The sequence below is a fragment of the Chiloscyllium plagiosum genome, chromosome 17 (assembly GCF_004010195.1).
Source record: "Chiloscyllium plagiosum isolate BGI_BamShark_2017 chromosome 17, ASM401019v2, whole genome shotgun sequence".
In the NCBI taxonomy this organism is placed as follows: domain Eukaryota; kingdom Metazoa; phylum Chordata; class Chondrichthyes; order Orectolobiformes; family Hemiscylliidae; genus Chiloscyllium; species Chiloscyllium plagiosum.
This window is the reverse complement of record NC_057726.1, coordinates 69,838,851-69,859,054: the sequence shown is the minus strand read 5'-3', so window position 1 is coordinate 69,859,054 and position 20,204 is coordinate 69,838,851. Positions and strand designations below refer to the sequence as shown.

General features: G+C 40.9%; 1 long non-coding RNA gene across 1 annotated transcript in view; it reads right to left on the bottom strand.

Moving 5' to 3' along the window:
* Positions 1-8,266: 8,266 nt before the first annotated feature.
* The window catches only part of LOC122558613, a 15,947-nt gene continuing 4,009 nt past the window's right edge, over positions 8,267-20,204 (bottom strand). The window contains exons 2-3 of the long non-coding RNA XR_006314202.1: positions 15,327-15,441; positions 8,267-8,306 (exon numbers count right to left, since the gene is read on the bottom strand). This is a non-coding gene — a long non-coding RNA (uncharacterized LOC122558613). The remainder of the gene's footprint in view (positions 8,307-15,326; positions 15,442-20,204) is intronic.

Sequence of the window (20,204 nt, the reverse complement as noted above, 5' to 3'; positions counted from 1 at the left end):
AATTCCATTTGTCAATCCTTAGCCCACTTCACCATCTGATCAAGATCCCTCTGTAATTTTGATAACCTGCCTCACTATCAATGATATTTCCTAATTTTGTATAATCTGCAAACTTACTAATCATGCCTTGTACATTTGCATTCAGATCATTTCTGCAAATAACAAATAGAAAAGGTTAGAGCACTGACCCCTGTGACACACCACTAGTCACGGGCCTCCAGTGCAAGAAACAACCTTAACCATCACCCTCCTACCATCATGCCAATTTTGAATCCAATTAGTTAGCTCTCGCAGAATCCCATGCAACCTCAGCTTCATTACTAACTTACCATGTGTGACCTTGTTAAAGGTCCTAAGAAAGTCCACATAGACAACATCCACTGCTCTACCCTCATCTATCCTTTTGGTTACCTCTTCAAGAAACTCAAAGATTTCTCAGACATGAATTCCCACACACAAGTCCATGCTGACTATCTCTAATCATATCTTGACTACCCAAAAGTTGGTTAATCCAGTCCCTCAGCATCCTCTCCAACAACGTGCCTACCATTGATGTCAGACTTAGTGGTTTGTGGTTCCCTGGCTTGTCTTTGCTACCTTTTTTAAACAATGGAATAACATTCATACAGCAAAATGTTTTAAAACAATAATTATATGTTATCATAACAAAAACAAAGAAATACAGATGCTGGAAATCTCAAACAAACATTGCTGGAGAAATTCAATAAGCCTGGCAACATCTGTAGAGGTGAAACTGAATTAATATTTCAGGTCCTAGGACCTTTCCAATTCTAATGAAGGGTCACTGGACCCAAAATATTGACTGTGCTTTCTCCAGCAATTTCTGTTCCTGTCTCGGTTATTATAATGTTTAATATTAACTGTACAGTCAATACAAGCTTTAGACTTTACAATTTTGTTCATGAATTCTATTAAATTCATTTTGTTTGAGTTAATTTTAATGTGCTGAAAGAAAGCCTGTGGAGAAACAATATGTATTAATGGTATAAAAATAGGGAGCAGGCGATTGATCAGAAATATCGCCTGTACCAGCTGTATTTTCTAGTGCCACTCTCTTGTGTTTGCGCCATGTCCCTGCATGCTGTTACAATGAAAACAGTGCAAATACAAACAGGAATAACTGCAGATACTGCAAATCAGAAACAAAAATAAAAATAGCCTGGCAGCATCTGTGCACACAAATCAGAGTTAACATTTCAGATCATGTGACCCTTCATCAGACCTGCACTCGACCTGAAATGTTAACGGTGATTTCTCTCCACTGATGCGGCCAGACCGTTTCTAGTAGTTTCAATTATTGTTTTAAAAAATTCAAAGCTCTCTTCAATGCGTCAGTTGAACTTATTGAAGATATAATATGATTTATGAGATGGGAGTGAATTCGGATTCAAAGCAAATCTGCTCACTGTTTGGTGGATCTGACAAGCATAGAAAATGGATATTTCCCAATTGTTTTCAGTTACTCTCAGAACTGACTCTGGGTCACTGTGTAGATGCAAGTGTTTGAGCAGGTACTGAGGAGCTGAAGCAGGTATCCAATGGTACCTGCAGTGGCTGAAGGTGGATATGAGTCATACAAAAATGCAATTCGCTGATATAAGAAACATATAAGGTAAGGGGTCCATAAAGCAATAAAACTGCCTGAGATAGTGAAGAGTAAAATGATGGATTTTCTACGTTTATCTATCTCTGGGTCATTGGGAGACCCACCGTTCTTCTCCTCCTGGAGTCTCTTCTGAGCGAGACTAGCTATTAAAATGTGTCTGATGGTCAGAGTATTGAGCATCAGAATCAAAACAAAAGGGAGCAAAGGATTTAAGAGACGATGAAGGAGCTCAAATGCTGCCCAGAATGTTGAACTGTAATACTCTTGTTTGGTGATGCAAAACCATTCCTGATCTTTGTCGATATACTGAGATTTAAATCTGAAGAACCATGGAGTGCTTTCCAAGCAGGCAAGCACACTCACTGTCACAATAATGATGACTGCAGTCTTTTCTGTGCAGTATCTTGTTTTGAGCTTCTGGCAACAAATGGCAGCAAATCGATCAAAGGTGAAGACAACAGTGAACCAAACTGAACTCATTGTGGAGGCAAAAATGAGAACGGTAATCAAGCTACATACCGGAGTAATATCCAGGAAAGAAATAGGGAAATAAATGATAAACCACCTGAGGATCACATCAGTCACAACAACCAGGAGATCAGCTGAGGCCATGGCCACGAGGTAATGAGTGACACATTTGGTGAGACCACAGTTTCTCTGAGAGAGGAGCAGAATTGTCAGCAGGTTCACTGAAAAAAGAAAGGGAAGAAGTGGGTGAGAAGGATTTTATGTGAATTTGGTGCATCCAACACTTGAAAAAACATTCGATCTAATCTGTGTTGATAATGAAATCGGATAAAAGATAACCACAAACAGGGATTAACATTGGCTGTCTTAAAACTGGATCCTTGCCAAAAAAGCCATAGTCATAGAGATGTACAGCATGGAAACAGACTCTTCAATCCAAATTGTCCATGATGACCAGATATCCTAAATTAATCTAGTCCCATTTGCCAGCACTTGGCCCATATCCCTCTAAACCGTTCCTATTCATGTGTCAATCTAGATGTCTTTTAAATGATGTCTTTTAAATCAGCTACTATCACATCCCCTGACAACTCATTCCATGCATGCACCACCCTTTGCGAGAAAAAGTTGCTTCTAAGGTCCCTTTTAAATCTTTCCCCTCTCACCCTAAATCTACGCCCTCTAGTTCTGGACTCTCCAACACAGGGAAAAATAACCTGTCAATTTATGCTATCCGTGCCCCTCATGATTTTATAAACCTCTGTAAGCTCATCCCTCAGCCTCTGACACTGCAGGGAAAACAGCCCCAGCCTATTTCCTCAAATCACCCAAACCTGGCAACATCTTTGTAAATCTACGCTGAACCCTTTCAACTTTCACAACATTCTCCCTTTTGGAGGTGACCAGAATTGCACATAACATTCCAAAAGTGATGAAACAATGTCCTTTCCAGTTGCAACATGACCTCTCAACTCCTGTGCGTGATGCTCTGATCAATGAAGGAAAGCAGACTAAACACCTTCTTCACGACCTTATTTACTGAGACTGCACTTTCAAGGAGCTATGAACCTGCACTCTAAGGTGTCTTTGTTCAGCAACACTTCCCAAGACCTTACCATTAAGTGTATAAGTCCTGCCATGATTTACCCTACAAAATACCAGCACCTCACATTTATCTAAATTAAACTCAGCTCGTTGGCCCATCTAATCAAAATCCTGTTGGACTCTGAGGTAATCTTCTTCACTTTCCACTACACCTCCAATGTTGGTGTCATCTGCAAATTTATTAACTATACCTCCTATATTCACATCCAAATCATTTAAAGCACTGATCCTTGTGGCACACCATTGGTCACAAGCCTCCAGTCTGAAAAACAACTGTGCATCATCACGGTCTGTCTTCGACCTTCAAACCAGTTCTGTATCCAAATTGCTAGTTCTCCCTCTATTCTAGGGTGCTCAACCTTGCTAACAAGTCTACCTTGAGGAAGCTTGTCGAATGTCTTCTTCAAGTCCATATAGATCACGTCCAGTGCTCGACCCTCATCAATTCTCTTTGCTACATCTTCCAAAATCATGATTTCCCACACACAAAGCCATTTTGACTATCCCTACTCTGTCCCTGCCTTTCCAAATACATTTAAATCCTCTCTCTCAGGTTCCCTCCAGCAACTTTCCCACCACCAATGTCTGGCTCAAAGGTCTAGCATTCCTGGCTTGTGCTTATGACCTTTCTTAAGTAATGGCACCACGTCAACCAACTTCCAGTCTTCTGGAACCTTACCTGTGACTATCGATGATACAAATATCTCAGCAAGTGGCGTTGCAGTCACTTCCCTACCTATGCACAAAGTACTCGAGTGTATCTGATCAGGTCCTGGGGATTTATTCACCTTTTTGCATTTTAAGACATCCAGCACCTCCTCCTCAGTAATATGGACATTTTCATGATGTCACCATCTACTTCCCCACATTCTATATCTTCTAGTCTTCCCCACAGTAAACACTGATGCAAAATGCTCATTTAGTATCTCCCTCATCTCCTGCGGTTCCACACATAGTCTGCCTTGCTGATCTTTGAGTGGTCCTATTCTCTCCCTAGTTACCCTTTTGTCCTTAATGTATTTATAAAATCCCTTTAGATTCTCCTTAACCTTATTTGCCAAAGTCAACTCATGTCCCTTTCTTCCCCACCTGATTTCCCTCTTAAGTATATTCCTCCTGCCTTCATACTCATTTAAGGATTCTACTCAATCTCTGTTGTCTATTCGTGGCATACGCTTTGTTCTTTTTCTTGACTAAACCTTCCATTTCTCTCATCATCCAGCATTCCCTACACCTAGCAGCCTTGTCTTTCACCCTAACAGGAACATGATGTCTCCTGACTCTCATATCATTTTTGAAGGCTTCCTATTTTCGAGTCGTCCCTTTACCTGTGAACATCTGCCCGTTCCAATCAACTTTTGAATGTTCTTGCCTAATGCCATCAAAAGTGACCTGCCCCAATTTAGAACTTTAAATTTTAGATCCTGTCTATCCTTTTCCATCAGTATTTTAGAACCGTAGAATTATGGGCACTGGCCCCAAAATGCTTTCCCACTGACACCTCAGTCACTTGCCCGTCTCATTTCCCAAGAGTAGGCCAAGTATTGCACACACTGAATTAGAAACGTTTCTTGCGAACACTTCTAGAGGATAGGACTGAGGGCATTCTAGGTTTGTAGATGATACAAAGATAGGTAGAGGGACACATAGAATTGAGGAGGCAGGAAGGCTGCAAAGATTTTGGACAGGTTAGGAGTGTGAGCAAAAAAATGGCAGATGGAATGTAATGTGGGAAATTGTGAGGTAAGGCACTTTTGTAGGAAGAAGAGAGGCATGGACTGTTTTCTAAATGGGGAGAAAATTCAGAAGTCTGACGTGCAAAGAGATTTGGGAGTTCTCGTCCAGGATTCTGTCAAGGTAAACTTGCAGGTTGAATTAGTAGATAGGAATGTAAATGCAATAATGCCATTTACTTTGAGAGGACATTAATATAAAAGCAGGGCTCTACTTATGACGCTCTATAAGGCTCTGGTCAGGCCACATTTGAAGTATTGTGCGCAACTTGGAGCCAGATATCTCAGGAAGGATGCACCGGACCTGGAGCGTGTTCAGAGGAGCTTCACAAGAATGGTCCCAGGAGTTTAGAAGGATGGGAGGGGCGGTCTAACTGAAATGTAAGATACTGAATGGCCTGGACAGAGTTGGATGTTGGGAAGATGTATCCATTAGTAGGTGAGATCAGTTGCTGAGGGCACAGACTTAGAATATAGGGAAGACCTTTTAGAATGGAGATATGGAGAAAGTTCTTCAGCCAAAGAGTAGTAAATCTATGGAATTCATTTCCACAAAAGGTTGTGGAGGTCAGGTCATTGAGTACATTTACGACTGACTTAGATAGACTCGAGTATCAAGGTGATCAAGGATAATGGGAGAAAGCGAGAGAATGGGGTTAAGAAACTTATCAGTCATGATTGAATGGCAGAGCAGACTCGATGGGCTGAATGGTGTAATTTGTGCTCCTATGTCTTATGGTCTTATGGATGTTGACCAACTTTTGTGGCATTTGGACATGAACTGTCTAGTATCCGAGGAGTCATAAATATTGTTGATCTTGTTGCGACTCTGATAATAAGTAAACTCGAATGGAAGAAAGGTGATTGAGAGACTCCAGCATGATCCTGCTGGATGGCTGAGCCAATTGTCCCAATAGCCTTTCAGATCTGCAGCCCTCTTTGAGGCATATGCTTCATTCTCTGAGCTGCTTGATGCTCTGCTGACAGACTCAGTCACAACTGATGCTCCAGTGATGGACTTTGAGTTTCTGCATTTTTATTTAGACCTTTACTCATCAACATTTCTCAACAGATATCAGATGTCCTTCTTCCTATGCTGTTGTTTCCACTTAGTCCACATTATTTGGATCTTTGGCCTTATTTTCCAGGTTTGTCTCTTTCTCTGAGGAGATATCTCTAACTGGGATTCAGATCACATAGCACAAACATCATAATGCCCATTGTCACATGCCAAGATCAGTTTTCACCCCTTCCAGGTTACTGTCTATCAGGGAGGTAATGGCCGAGCAGTATTAACACTGGAATGTTATTCCAGAGACCCAGGTAATGTTGTGGGGACCTGGGTTTGAATCCTGCCACAGCAGATGGTGGAATTTGAATTGAATAAAAATCTGGAATTAAGACTCAAATTATGACTATGAAACCATTTTCAAAGTTCAGGAAAAATCCATCCAAATCACTAGGGAAAGAAACTGCCATCCTTGCTTGGTCTGGCCTACATTTAACTCCAGACTCACAGGTTGACTCGTAACAGGCCTATGGTGAATAAATGCTGGTCTAGCCAGTGATGCCATCATCCCATGAATGAATACAAAAAAGATTATTTATCAACCCCTGCCAATTAGAGTGATATTCCCCCTTCATACCATCACATTTATTAATCCAGCCCAATGTCTTTTTCCTTCTTTACAAAGGTGACAAGTCCTTCTTCTCCTAGTGAAAAAAAGTCTATCATAACACTCCTCCCTCACTTTCGGTCACAGCACCCTTTCCTGATCATTTACGAACACTGAACGTTCACATAACCTTAAGAGTGTGACATCCATTTGAAACAAGGGATCGCTGATGGGTGGGGAAAAGTAAATGGTGAACAATTGGACAGAGTTAGAGGAAAAGAAAGTCAAGAGTGTGGGTGAGGGTCCAAGGAATTTGGAGCAAAATGGGTAGAGAGGCTAAAGAAGGATTTCAACAGCTTTGTGGATGAGCTTTACAGCAGAACGTACTTTTGAGTTATGGTGGAGGTCAGTACAGATTTCAAGTCAACACCAAGTTCATACTGTGTCAAAAGCTTCCCTGAATATCAAGTGTGATACAAAGGTTTTGACCAGTTAGTTTCAGCATTAGACATTAGTCAGAGGTCAGCATGAAATCTGAGAGGTTTTTTAAGAGAGATTGTGATTGAGAGTAGAGATGGCTGTTTCAGGTATCAAAACTAAATATAAATAAAACAAAAGTAGAAAATGCTCGAGAAATACAGCTGGGTTAGAGGCATCTATGGCAAAATAAAGCATTTTGGGTCCAATCAGACTTGTCTTCAGAAGTGAACACTTTTTTTTCGTATCAGACAGAGAACTGAAAACCAAAGAATATGTTGCACACATTCAAATATTAGGGGAAGGAACATTTTCAGATGAAAATTCTAGTAAATTGTGGGAGTGAATTAACATCATTTTTCCAGTCAATATATCAGTAATAACTGATGCGCTGGGAGAGCCAGTGCCAAGAAACCAACTTTAATAAATGTCCAATAACTTGAGAGAGGAGAGCATGCATTAGCAATGAATTTATTTTTTCTGTTTCTTTAGTCTCATAACAATTCTTCATTTAATTATCAAATGAAAACACTAAGCTGTTCCCGTGATAAATGTTTTGACTTTATTGAAATGTAAGCTGTCGGTAAAATATTTGGAAATTTCCTTGAAGTGGGAGAGAAATTATTCATGGAAGACCTTAACAATTCAACAGGGAGTTCCAACAAAATAGAGAAGAAATTTGCAGAACTGGAAAAAGACAGACAAACACTTGGTGAGTTTAAGTTCAAAATTAAACGTCTGATTCAGGAAATTAGAACCATCGACAAGAACTTCCAATCAATGATCTCAGAAGTGTTAAGAACAGTGGATGATTGAAAAGTAAAAGCAGAAGAAGCAGCAAGAACTTATTTAATAGCTTTCATGGCTCCAGCTTCACAGATCACGTCTGGATCAAATTATAAAGCAAATATAGACAATTGTCATTAGGTCTGGGTAGTAAGATTTTAAACTTGATAGTTTCTCGATAATTTTCATATTGCACATGTGTAGCAACTAACAAGGTCGAGGAAGTCATTTTGTTATCCACATAGAGTTAGAGAAGATATTTACATTTTGTATTCCATTTTTACTATCAACAACTGTTTTGATCAAACCTACCACACTGAGGTAGTCAGAAACAGTCGACTGAATGCATAATAAGCCTTAACTCTGTAAATATATTCGAAAGATTATATTTTGCTTACCATTTCTCCTAGGATTGCTGAAGTTGTTAATTAATTGTGGAAATAATGTGCGTTCAGATGAAATGTGCTGGGAATGAAATCTTGATGTTCTGATAAACTTCAAAAAGAGCATCTTGAGTTAAAAAGGTGTGTGTGTTTGTGTGCGTGTGTGTGTGTCTGTGTGTTATTCTAAAATGTTTACTTTCAAATGTCACAAGATATTCTAAAAAGAACATCAGTCATTTTTAAGAATACTATTTATTCATTTAACAAATGTCTTTAAAATTTGCTAATTTAAAATTGGTTAAACTTTTGCAAACCAAAATGAAGTGATTAATTTTCAGGTTAGAGTGATTGAAATTAGTTAACTTACAGATAGCCAGAAAACAGAAATAAATCAACACAAGAGAAACCAGCAGAACCACATTCAATTACAATATACAGAAATGCTCAGAATGGCTCCACATACTATTGCATTCAACAGATTCTGTTTGAATGTTCAGGACACAGTCCAGTCAATACCACAATGATATTCTGTGGGTAGAACGTTCTGAAATCTGGTGTAAATTTTTGATCTCCAGGTTTTGTCTGCATCTAATTACTTCATTATTTATCTGCAATAGCGTCCAATGTCACTGTACCTTTTAAAAAAATACATCAGTGAATGCATCTTCCTGTCAATCCAGTCAAAGCTGCAAAACTCGTTTATATTTGTTGTTTTATATAACATCTGTGTAATGTCTACAGACTGCTGAACACACTCCAAATTGGTTCTGCAATGGCTGTTTTCTAAATACTATCAAAGTGATAGCTACTGTTCAGTTTCAGCACTTCTCCCTTTCACTGACAACATGGTCCATTAAAAGTCAGGAACTTTCCTTGACAAACATTTTAAAAATTACATTTCCATTGTAGCACTAAAACACAAGCACAGGAGGATAATCGTTAATCTATCATGTCAATACCAGTGCTTTTGTGGAGTTATTCAGTCCCTGCTTCCATCAACACCCACTCAAAAATACTGAAATCCTTTCCTCGTTGACTGTTCATTTAATTTCATTTTAATACGTGGAGTGTAGAATTTTTTGAAAGCCTAACAGATTTTTTGAAAATGTGATCAAGTGCTTGGATGAGGGAATCTCATTTGTTGTAGTTTATACGGATTTTAGCAAAACTTTTGACAAGGTTCCACGTGGGAGACTGATTGACAAGGTTAGAGAACATAGAATTGAGGGAAACTTTGTGATATGGATTAGAAACTGGCTTAGTAATAAGACACAGAAGTATTGGTGGAAGATTGTATTAGTGACTGGGAGCTGGTGTTCAGTGGGTATCATAAGGACCAGTACAGGAGCCCTTATTGTTTATCCCTATCTATAAATGATACAGAAAGAAATGTGGTGTATAGGTTATGCAAATTGTCAAATGACACCAAAATTGGCAGAGTGATTAGTAGTGAAGAAGATAGTCATAGGCTACAGGAAGATATGGATGGGCTGATCAAACCTGATACGTGTGAGGTAATGGATTGGAAAAGAAGAAACAACATGATGGAATACTTTAGTCAGAGAGCCCGACAGGTCTACAGCATGGAAACAAACTCTTTGTCCAACATTTCCATGCCGAACAGATATCCTAACCTAATCTAGTCTCATTTGCAACTCTTGCCCAAATCCCTCTTTCCCTTTCCTATTCATACATCCATCCAGATGCCTTTTAAAAGTTGCTATTGCAACATGTCCACCACTTCCTCTAGCAGCTCATTCCATACATGCACCATACACTGTGTGAAAACATTGCCTCTTAGGTCAATTTTATATCTTTCCCCTCTCACCCTAAACCTATGTCCCCTAAGTCTGGACTCCCCCAACCCAGGGAAAGGATTTTGTCTACTTACCCTATCCATGCCCGTAGTGATTTTAAAAACATTTATAAGGTCACCCCTCAGCCTCTGATGCTCAAGGGAAAACATCACTAGCCTATTCAGCCTCTCCCTGCAACTCAAAACCTCCAATCCTGGCAACATCCTGGGAAATCTTTTCTAAACCCTTTCAAGTTTCACAACATCCTTCCTACTGGAGGGAGAACAGAATTGCACACAACATTCCAAAAGTGGACTGGGCAATGTCCTGAACAGCCGCAACATGACCTCCCAACTCCTATACTCAGTGCTCTGACCAATAAAGGAAAGCATACCAAAAGCCTTCTTCACTATCCTATCTACGTATGACTCCATTTTCAGGGAACTATGAACCTGCACTCCAAGGCCCCTTTGTTCAGCGACACTGCGCAGGACCTTACCATTAAGTGTATAAGTCCTGCTATGACTTGCAAGTGCAGCACCTCACATTTATCTAAATCACACTCCATCTGCCTCTCCTCAGCCCATTTAATTTCATTTTAATGTGTGGAGTGTATAATGTTTTGAAAGCCTAACAGATATTTTTGAAAATTTGATCACATGCTTGGATGAGAGAATTTCATTTGTTGTAGTTTATATGGACTTTAGCAAAGCTTTTGACAAGGTTCCACATGGGAGACCAATTGACAAGGTTAGGGAACATGGAATTGAGGGAAACTTTGTGAATGGATTAGAAGCTTAGTGATAGGACACAAAGGTACTGGTAGAATGTTGTTTAAGTGACTGGAAGCAGGTGTTCAGTGGGTACCATATGGATCAGTACAGGGGCGCTTATTGTTTATCTATAAATGATACAGATTTAAGATCCCATTGTAACCTTCACTGTCCACTAGACCTCCAATTTTAATGTCAACTACAAATTTATTAACTATACCTCCTGTGTTCACATACAAATAATTTGTATAAATGATGAAAGGTAGTGGGCCCAGCACCAATCCTTGTGGCACACTACAGGTTACAGGCCTCAGTCTGAAAAGCAACCTTCCACCACCACCATCTATTTCGAACCTTCAAGCCAGTTCTGTATCCACATGGCTAATTTTCCCTGTATTCCGTGTGATCTATCCTTGCTAACTAGTCTCCCATAAGGAACTTTGTCAAATGCCTTCATGGCCTCCAGCATGAAGACAGGCCCTTTGGTCTAAACTGATCCATGCTACCTAAATGTCCAACCACATTAACCTCTTTGCTCTGCACTTGGCCCATATCTTTCTAAAACTTTTCTGCCCATGTATTTGTCCAAGCGTCTTTTAAATGTTATGATTGTATCCGCCCCAACCACTTCCGTAGGCAATTCATTCCATGTACCTACCACCTGCTGTATAAAAAAACGTTGTCCCTCAAGTTCCCTTTTATTCTTTTCCCTTTAACCTTAAGCTGATGGCCTCTAGTCCTTGATTCTCCAACCCTGGGAAAAAGAGTGAATGCATTCACCCTATCCATGCCTCTCATGATCTTGTGCATCTCTACAAGAAATCATAGAATCCCTACAGTGGAAACAGGACGTTTGGCCCAACAAGTCCGGACTGACCCTCTGAAGAGTAGCCCACCCAATCCCATTCCTTTTCCCACTACTTTATATTTACCCCAACTAATGAACTTAACCTACACATCTGAATACATTATAAGCAATTTAGTATGACCAATTCACCTAACTTACACATCTTTGGATTGTGGGAGGAAACCAGAGCACCCAAAGGAAACCCACACAGACACAGGGAGAATGTGCAAACTCCACACAGACAGTCGCGAACACAGGAATCGAACCCATGTTCCTGGTGCTGCGAGGCAGTAATGCTAACCACTGAGGTTCCCCCTCAGTCTCCTACACACTAAAGAAAGAAGTCCTAGCTTGTCCAACCTCTCTCTATAACTCAGACTATTGGGTCCAGGCAACATCCTGGTAAATTTCCTCTGCACTTTTTCCAGTTTAATAACATGCTTCGTATAATAAGATGATGAAAGCTAAACATAATACTCCAAATGTGGCCTCATTAATGATTCTCATAAAGTCCCTACAGTGTGGAAATAGGCTATTTGGCCCAAGAACTCCACACCAACCTTCCAAAGAGTAACCCACCCAGACCCATTTCCCTACCCAATACTCTGCATATACCACTGATTGATGTATATAACCTACATATCCCTGAATACTATGGGCAATTTCGCACGGCTAATACATCTGGCTTACACATCTTTGGATTGTGGAAGGAAACCGGAGCACCTGGACAAAATCCAAACCTGTGCAAACTCCGCACAGGCAGTCGTCCAAGGCTGAGATCGAACCCGGGTCTCTGGCGCTATGAAGCAGCAGTGCTTACCACTGAGGCACTGTGACTCCCCACGTAAAATTGTACAATGTTCTGTATAACTGCAACATAAGTTCTCAAATTCGATACTCAATGCCCTGACTGAGGAAGCCCAATGTGCCAAAAGCTTTCTTCACTGCCCTGTCTACCTGTGACTCACTTTCAGACAACTGTGAACCTAAACTCTAAAATCCTTCTGTTCCACTGCACTCCTTAAGTCCCTAACATTCACCATAAAACTCATTCCTTGACTTGACTTTCCAAGATGCAATACCTTACACTTACTCATTTTAAGTTCCATTTGACATTTTTTGGCCCACCAACCCAGCTTATCAAGGTCCTCTGATAACCCTCTGATAACCCTCCTCACTGTCCACACTAACTCCTGTTTTAGTGCCATCAGCAAACTTACGAATCATGCCTTGTACATTATCATCCAAATCATTGATATAGATAACAAACAGTAATGGGTTCAGCACGGACTCGGAGGCACACCAATAATCACAGACCTCCAGTTCGACCAGCATCCTCCCACAACTACACTGTGCTTCCTACCATCAAGCCAATTTTGTATAATTTGCCTGGATTCCATGTGGTCTAACCTTCCAGAGCAGCCTACCATGTGGAACCTTATCAAAGGCCTTAATGAAATCCATATAGACTACGTCACTACCCTGTCCTCAACAACCTTCTTGGTCACTTCATTAAAGTACACTAACAGATTTGTGAAGCATGACCTCGCACTCACAAAACCACGCTGACTACACCTAATCAAACCCTGCCTCTCCAAAAACATGGATATCTTATCTCTCAGAATGAATGGCAAGATTCAAACTTAGAGCAAGAGAGTGACCCTGGGGTAATTATTCACAGACCCCTGAAGTTGGCAGAGTACATGAATAGGATAGCTGAGACGACATGTGGGACACTTGATTTTATCAGATGTGGCATAGATTTTAAAAGCAAGGAGATAATGTTACAGTTGCACAGAGCGTTGGTCAGGCTGTAACTGGAGAATTGTGTGTAGTTCTGGTTACCTCACTACAGGAAGAATCGGATAGCACTGGAGGGGTTACACAGGAAGCTCACCAAGATGTTGCCTGTGATGGAGAAACTGAGCTAGAAGTAGAGGCTAGATACTCTTAGATTGTTTTCCTTAAAGCAAAGACTAAGGTGGTCATGATTGAGGTAAATGCGATTATCAGGGATATGGACAGGGTGAACAGAGAGCAGTTGTTCCTTTTGGTTGATGTCATGATGAAGAGCAATTTAAGTAAAGTGGGAAAGTACATGAACAACGGGTATTATGCAACAACAGTCTGTTTTGATTGGGAACAAATCGCCTGATATTGAGGGACTGTGAACATTTGGCAAATTGAACTTGTTTTTATACGTATACAGGACATGGAAAAGTACCAAAGGTATTACAAAAATGTTGATATAGCACGCAATTTTAAATTCACAACCTTATTAAAATAGGGACTTGGTCCCACTCAAGGGACTTTTCTCCATTGGGCTGAGGTTCGTGCCATGGAATCTGACATCGGGCTCCAAGTGGAGAGAAGGCAGTGTGAGACTCACCTGTTAGTGTGCATGTGTGTATATATAATATATATAAATGTATGTGGGGATTAAGCCAATAAATGTGCTCCATATTGAAGTGCATGTGTCTTCTTTTATTAATTTTTATCAGAACTCAAGGAACCTGTGAGATACCCGCAGACTAACAGTACCGCGTACAATGTGTTTACATTGTCGATTGATGCAAAATACAGGTTGCATCATTATAAAAAAAGGAGTGCCCTCATTTTGTCTCTTGTTCTATTTCCCACTCATCTAGAAAAGTCTCTTGTTCTATTTCCCACTTATCTATTTCCTCTTGCTAAAAAGATGCCTCCTTGTTATTTGATTCTTCACATTCAATCAAATCTTATTGCATGATTTGGCAAATCCCAATTCAAATTTCGGTGCTCCACAGAGAAAATAATTCATCTTCTCCGAGTATTAATTTGTACAGTTCCATTAAATCTCTTCTGCACCTTCTCCTAGGCTTGAACTCGTACATAGAGTGTGGTGCCAAGACTAAGCAGAATTCTGCAACTGGGTCCTCATCAGCACTTTAAAAACGTTCAACAAAAATCCTTGCTTATTCATTCCATTATTTTCATTGAGTCTTCCCACTTACTTAATATATCTAACTTCTCCTGATTAAATGTTATCATCTTTCCCATTACTTACTATATTTCCAGATTTATGTAATCTGGAAGGTATGAACTATTGTCTTGTGTCACCAAGAATCAAAAAGACAAATGGTCCCAACATCGATAGGATATACCACCCATGTGTATCACAATAAAGCAAACGTTCAACAAAGCTCTCTGCACTTTGCCTCTTAACCATTGTCCCTTTTGATTCCATCCACCTTAGTTGTGCTAATAAGACTTCAGAAGGTGTGGCACTTCATCAGCCACCTTTCCAACATTCCATAATACTGTGATACTCTAATCAGCACTCTTCTTCGGGAATAAATACCAAGAACCCAATATTGCACATTTCACCACTAATAAATTACTCTGAGCAGTTCTGTGAAGTTACTTTCATTATTTCAATCGGATTAAATACAGGTGGTGGAAAACACACTGAGTTCAACTGCTTATTTTTTCTCTACTAAACCAATTTTCATTTGTAATATTAAAACCAGATTACCCTTAAATTATGAAGCAATATCCTCTTAAATTGTAATGTTATTGCATGTCAAACTACTATACAATTGGGTTGGTACACAAAACATTGAGGTGCTCTCAAAAGTAGCATGATTTTGAACAGGACTTGGGCTCATATTGCTGAATATGTCAAAAATATCTGTACCTGGTGAACGAAACAATAATGAATGATATTCACAACTTACTTGGCAAACCGAGGGCCCCAAGTAAAGGGCAGTAAATGAATTCAACATCAGCGAGCGTTGGCAGCAGGTTAAATGGGTATTTCATTTTCAGTTTAATCAAGGATGTCAAGTCGAACTGAAAATTTAGTCACATGCATGCATTATACATCCTAGATAATTCCTCCAGAGACACAATGAGATGAGATGAGTGCTGATATTACTTACAGACATTTGAACAACAGATCCCGCAGAGGCACACAATATTATATTAAATATTACATCAGAACTTGGAGTCCCCAGGCTAAGGAATGGAGAAGCAATATGTGACACAGAATAAAGAAGGGTTGAGAAGGTACATGGGCAGAAAGATGGACCAATAATGTTACAGAAACAAAATGAGCTGCATGCTCTTATGATATAGTTGTAAAAATAAACACTTAATTTATCTGATTTCACCGTGAACAAGAGACTGACTGGACTAATTCTTCTCCATCCCTAATTCTCTGCTTTATTGGTAATCTTTTATCCATCTCTATTCCAGAGGCTGTGTCTGTGCTCCAAGCAGAGGGATGCAAATGGAACAAATCCAGGTTTAATACAAATGATTTAATGTCAATATTTAACAAGGGCAGGAGGAATGAAAGGAGGAGGTCCCCTGATGCGCTCAATGCTTGCTATGCTCAGCTCAAGCAGAATGCCAGTAACACTGTGTCACCTACCCCAACAGCTGCAAATGCATCTGTTGACTCTGTCATTGCTGCAGATGTCAGTCCAGTCTTCCTGAGAGTAAACCTAAGGAAAGCGATGAGCCCAGATGGAGTCCTTGGCCGTGTACCTGGCTCTTGTGTCGACCAGCTGGTGGAGGGGTTCACTGACATCTTCAACCTGTCCTTGCTACAAGCTGAAGTCATAAGAAGACTTCAAGAAGGCTAAAATTATCCCAGTACCTAAGAAAGTGCATGCAATATGCCTTAATGACTACTGCCCAGGTCTATGACTTCCATAATAATGAAGTGCTTCGAAAGGCTGGTCACGGCCCACATCAACTCTAGCCTCCCAGCCTGCCTCGATCCCCTGCAATGTACCGACTGGAAAAAGAGGTCCCCAGGAGATGCCATTTCCCTAGCCCTACATTCATCCCCAGAACATTTGGATAACAAGTATACTGATTTCAGTCTCCCACTCATCAACTATGGCACGGCCTTCAATACCATAATCCCCACCAGACCAATCTCAAAACTCTAGGACCTAGGTCTTGGCTCTGAATTCTGCAACTGGATCCTCAGTTTCCTGACCCACAGACTGCAATCAGTGAAGATAGATAACAGTACATCCTCTACGATGATACTCAACACTGATACTTCACAAGCATGCATTATCAGCCCCCTACTGTACTCCCTGTAAACCCATGACTGTATAACCAAGTTCCTTAACAATGCCATCTACAAGTTTGCTAACGATGCCACCGTGGTAGGGCGGATATCAAACAACGATGAGCTAGAGTAAAGGAAGGAGATAGTGTGCTTGGTGTCATAGTGCAATGATAACAATCTCTCTCTCAATATCGGCAAAACAAAACAACTGATCATTGACTTCAGGTAGAAAGGAGGAGGACACGCCCTGTCTACATCAACACAGCTGAGGTGGAGAGGGTCGGGAGTGTCAAATTCCAAGGAGTATTGATAACCTACAATCTGTCCTGCTCTTCCCGTGTAGACGTGACAATCAAGAAGGCATAGCAATGTATCTACTTCCTCAGGCAGCTTAAGGAATTCAGCATATCCATAACTTCCCTCACCAACTTTTACAGATGCACAATAGAAAGCATTCTATCTGGGTGTAGAATGGCTTGGTACAGCAATTGCTTTGCCCAGGACCATAAGAAACTACAGAAAGTTGTGTACATGTCCCAAACAATTCTGAAGAAGGGTGACATCTGAAACGTTGACTACTCCATCTCCTGATGCTGCCTGGCTTGATGTGTTCTTCCAGCCTCCTGCTTGTCTGCCAGACGATCATGGAAGCTGATCTCCCAACCATGGGCTTTCTCTTTGCTGCGGAAAGGCTGCCAACATCATCAAAAATTCTGGATCAGTGGTGCTGGAAGAGCACAGCAATTAAGGCAGCATCCGACGAGCAGCAAAATCGACGTTTCGGGCAAAAGCCCTTCATCAGGGCTTTTGCCCGAAACGTCGATTTTGCTGCTCGTCGGATGCTGCCTGAATTGCTGTGCTCTTCCAGCACCACTGATCCAGAATCTGGTTTCCAGCATCTGCAGTCATTGTTTTTACCAACATCATCAAAGAGCCCTCCCACGCTGGTAATGGTCTCTTCCAACCTCCTCCATCAGGCAAGAGATACAGACGCTTAAACACACACACCAAAAGATTCCAGAACAGCTTCTCCTCTGCTGTTTTATACCGCAGAATGGATCTCTGCAATTTCAAATAATTGCTGATCTTGCTAACGTTGATCTTGCTTGTGAACCTCCTGTGAAGCCATAATCTTGTACGCCTTGCTGCCTAAGCACCCTATGATATATGTATGTCCTTGTTTGCTATGATCTATATGTACTGCTCTCAAAACAAAGATTCTCACTGTACTTATGTACACATGACAACAATTAATCAAATGAAATCAAACAAAGAAGGCTAAGACTGTATCTGTCTCTAATGCAGGTTTCAAACCCTAATAAACTGTTCAAATGTGACACTGTTCCTTTCCAATCTTTGTTTTCTTCATTCATGGGACGTGTGTATTGTTGTCTAGCCAACATTTGTTGCCCATTCCGAGCTTCTTTTAGATAGGTGGTGGTGAGTTGTTGTTATGAACTGCTGCAGTCCACATGCTGGAGGTTGACTCAGAATGCCCTTGAGGGGGAAATTCCAGGATTTTGATCTCGTGACATTGAAGGAACAGTGAGACATTTCCAAGTTAAGATGGTGAGTGGCTTGGAGGAAAACATGCAGGGGGAGGTCAAATGACAGCACTTGAACTTCAGCAGTTCAAAGAAGGCAATGCATCACCATCTTCTCTCGGGCAAATCGAGATGGGCAATAAAGACTTCCCCAGTCAGTGATGCCCACATCCTGTGAGTGAATAATAATAAGAAAAGGTGATTCTTGTTTCCAAGTTGATACTCATTTACAAGTTGTTGCACTTTTTTATCCATTCGTACGTGGGATGTGGGAATTGCAGGCTGGTCAAAAATTAGTTCCCCTTGAGAACTTAGTTAGTGAGCTGCCTTCTTGAATTGCTGTGGTCCAAGTACTATACATTGACTCACAACTCCCTTAGGGAGAGAAAATTGTGAGTTTGTTTTAGTTAAATCAGCTCAATATGTTTGGAAACACAATCTGTCTAGTATTACACCACACTGAGATTGCACACTGGAAGGAAAGCCCCAGTGTTCTTGCAGTTACCACAAAAGTTCAACATTCAAATCATCAATTCCCCTGTTCTTTAGAGCCCATGTAACAGCAAACACAGATTTCTGTTGTTATGAAGTTGATGGTGTGTACTGCAACTTTAAGAGAGAGAGAAAGCTGTTCGGAACAAAGAGATTACAAACACTTGTGTCCATGAATTGCTGTGGTCCAAGTACTATACATTGACTCACAACTCCCTTAGGGAGAGAAAATTGTGAGGGCAAGAATTATAGCTGGGGTAAGGGAAATTATGATGCGGTGAGGCATGACTTAGGATGTGTGGCTTGGAAAAGTAGACTCCAAGGCAAGAGTGTAAATGATATGTGGAACTTGTTCAAGGGGCAACTATTGAGTGTCCTTGATAATTATGTACCTGTCAGGCAGGAAGGAAAGGGTCGTGCGAGGGAGCCGTGGCTTAATAAGGAATTGGAATCCCTTGTTAAATGGAAGAGGGCAGCCTATCTCAAGATGAGACGTGAAGGTACAATTGGGGCGATTGAGAGTTATAGGGTAGCCAGGAAGGACCTGAAGAGAGAGCTAAAAGCAGCAAGGAGGGGACACGAAAGGTCCTTAGTAGATAGGATTAGGGAAAACCCTAAGGCTTTCTATAGGTATGTTAGGAATAAAAGAATGACTAGGGTAGGAATAGGTCCAGTCAAGGATAGTAGGGGGAAGTTGCGTGTGGAGGCGGAAGAGATTGGGGAGACACTGAATGAATACTTTTCTTCAGTATTCACTCAGGAACAGGGCATTGTTGTCGATGAGAATACTGAGGCACAAATAAGTAGAATGGATGGCTTTGAGGTATGTAGAGAAGAGGTATTGGAAATCCTGGAAAAGGTGAAAATAGATAAGTCCCCTGGGCCTGATGGCATTTATCCTAGGATTCTCTGGGAAGCAAGGGAGGAGATTGCAGAGCCATTGGCCTTGATTTTTATGTCCTCTTTGTCTACAGGAGTAGTCCCAGAAGACTGGAGGATAGCAAATGTGGTCCCCTTGTTCAAAAAGGGGAGTAGGGATAACCCTAGTAACTATAGGCCGGTGAGTCTCACTTCTGTTGTGGGCAAAGTCTTAGAGAATTGTAAGGGATAGGATTTATGAACATCTGGAAGTGTAGGTCGTGCCTCACAAACCTTATTGAATTCTTTGAAAAGGTGACGAAGGAGGTTGATGAGGGGAAAGCGGTAGATGTGGTATATATGGATTTTAGTAAGGCGTTTGATAAGGTTCACCATGGTAGGCTACTGCAGAAAATACGGAGATATGGCATTGAGGGTGAGTTGGAGGTTTGGATTAGGAATTGGCTGGATGGAAGAAGACAGAGGGTAGTAGTTGATGGCAAAGTTTCTTCATGGAGTGCCGTCACTAGCGGTGTTCCGCAAGGATCTGTTTTGGGACCATTGCTGTTTGTCATTTTTATAAATGACCTGGAAGAGGGGTTAGAAGGTTGGGTAAGCAAGTTTGCGGATGA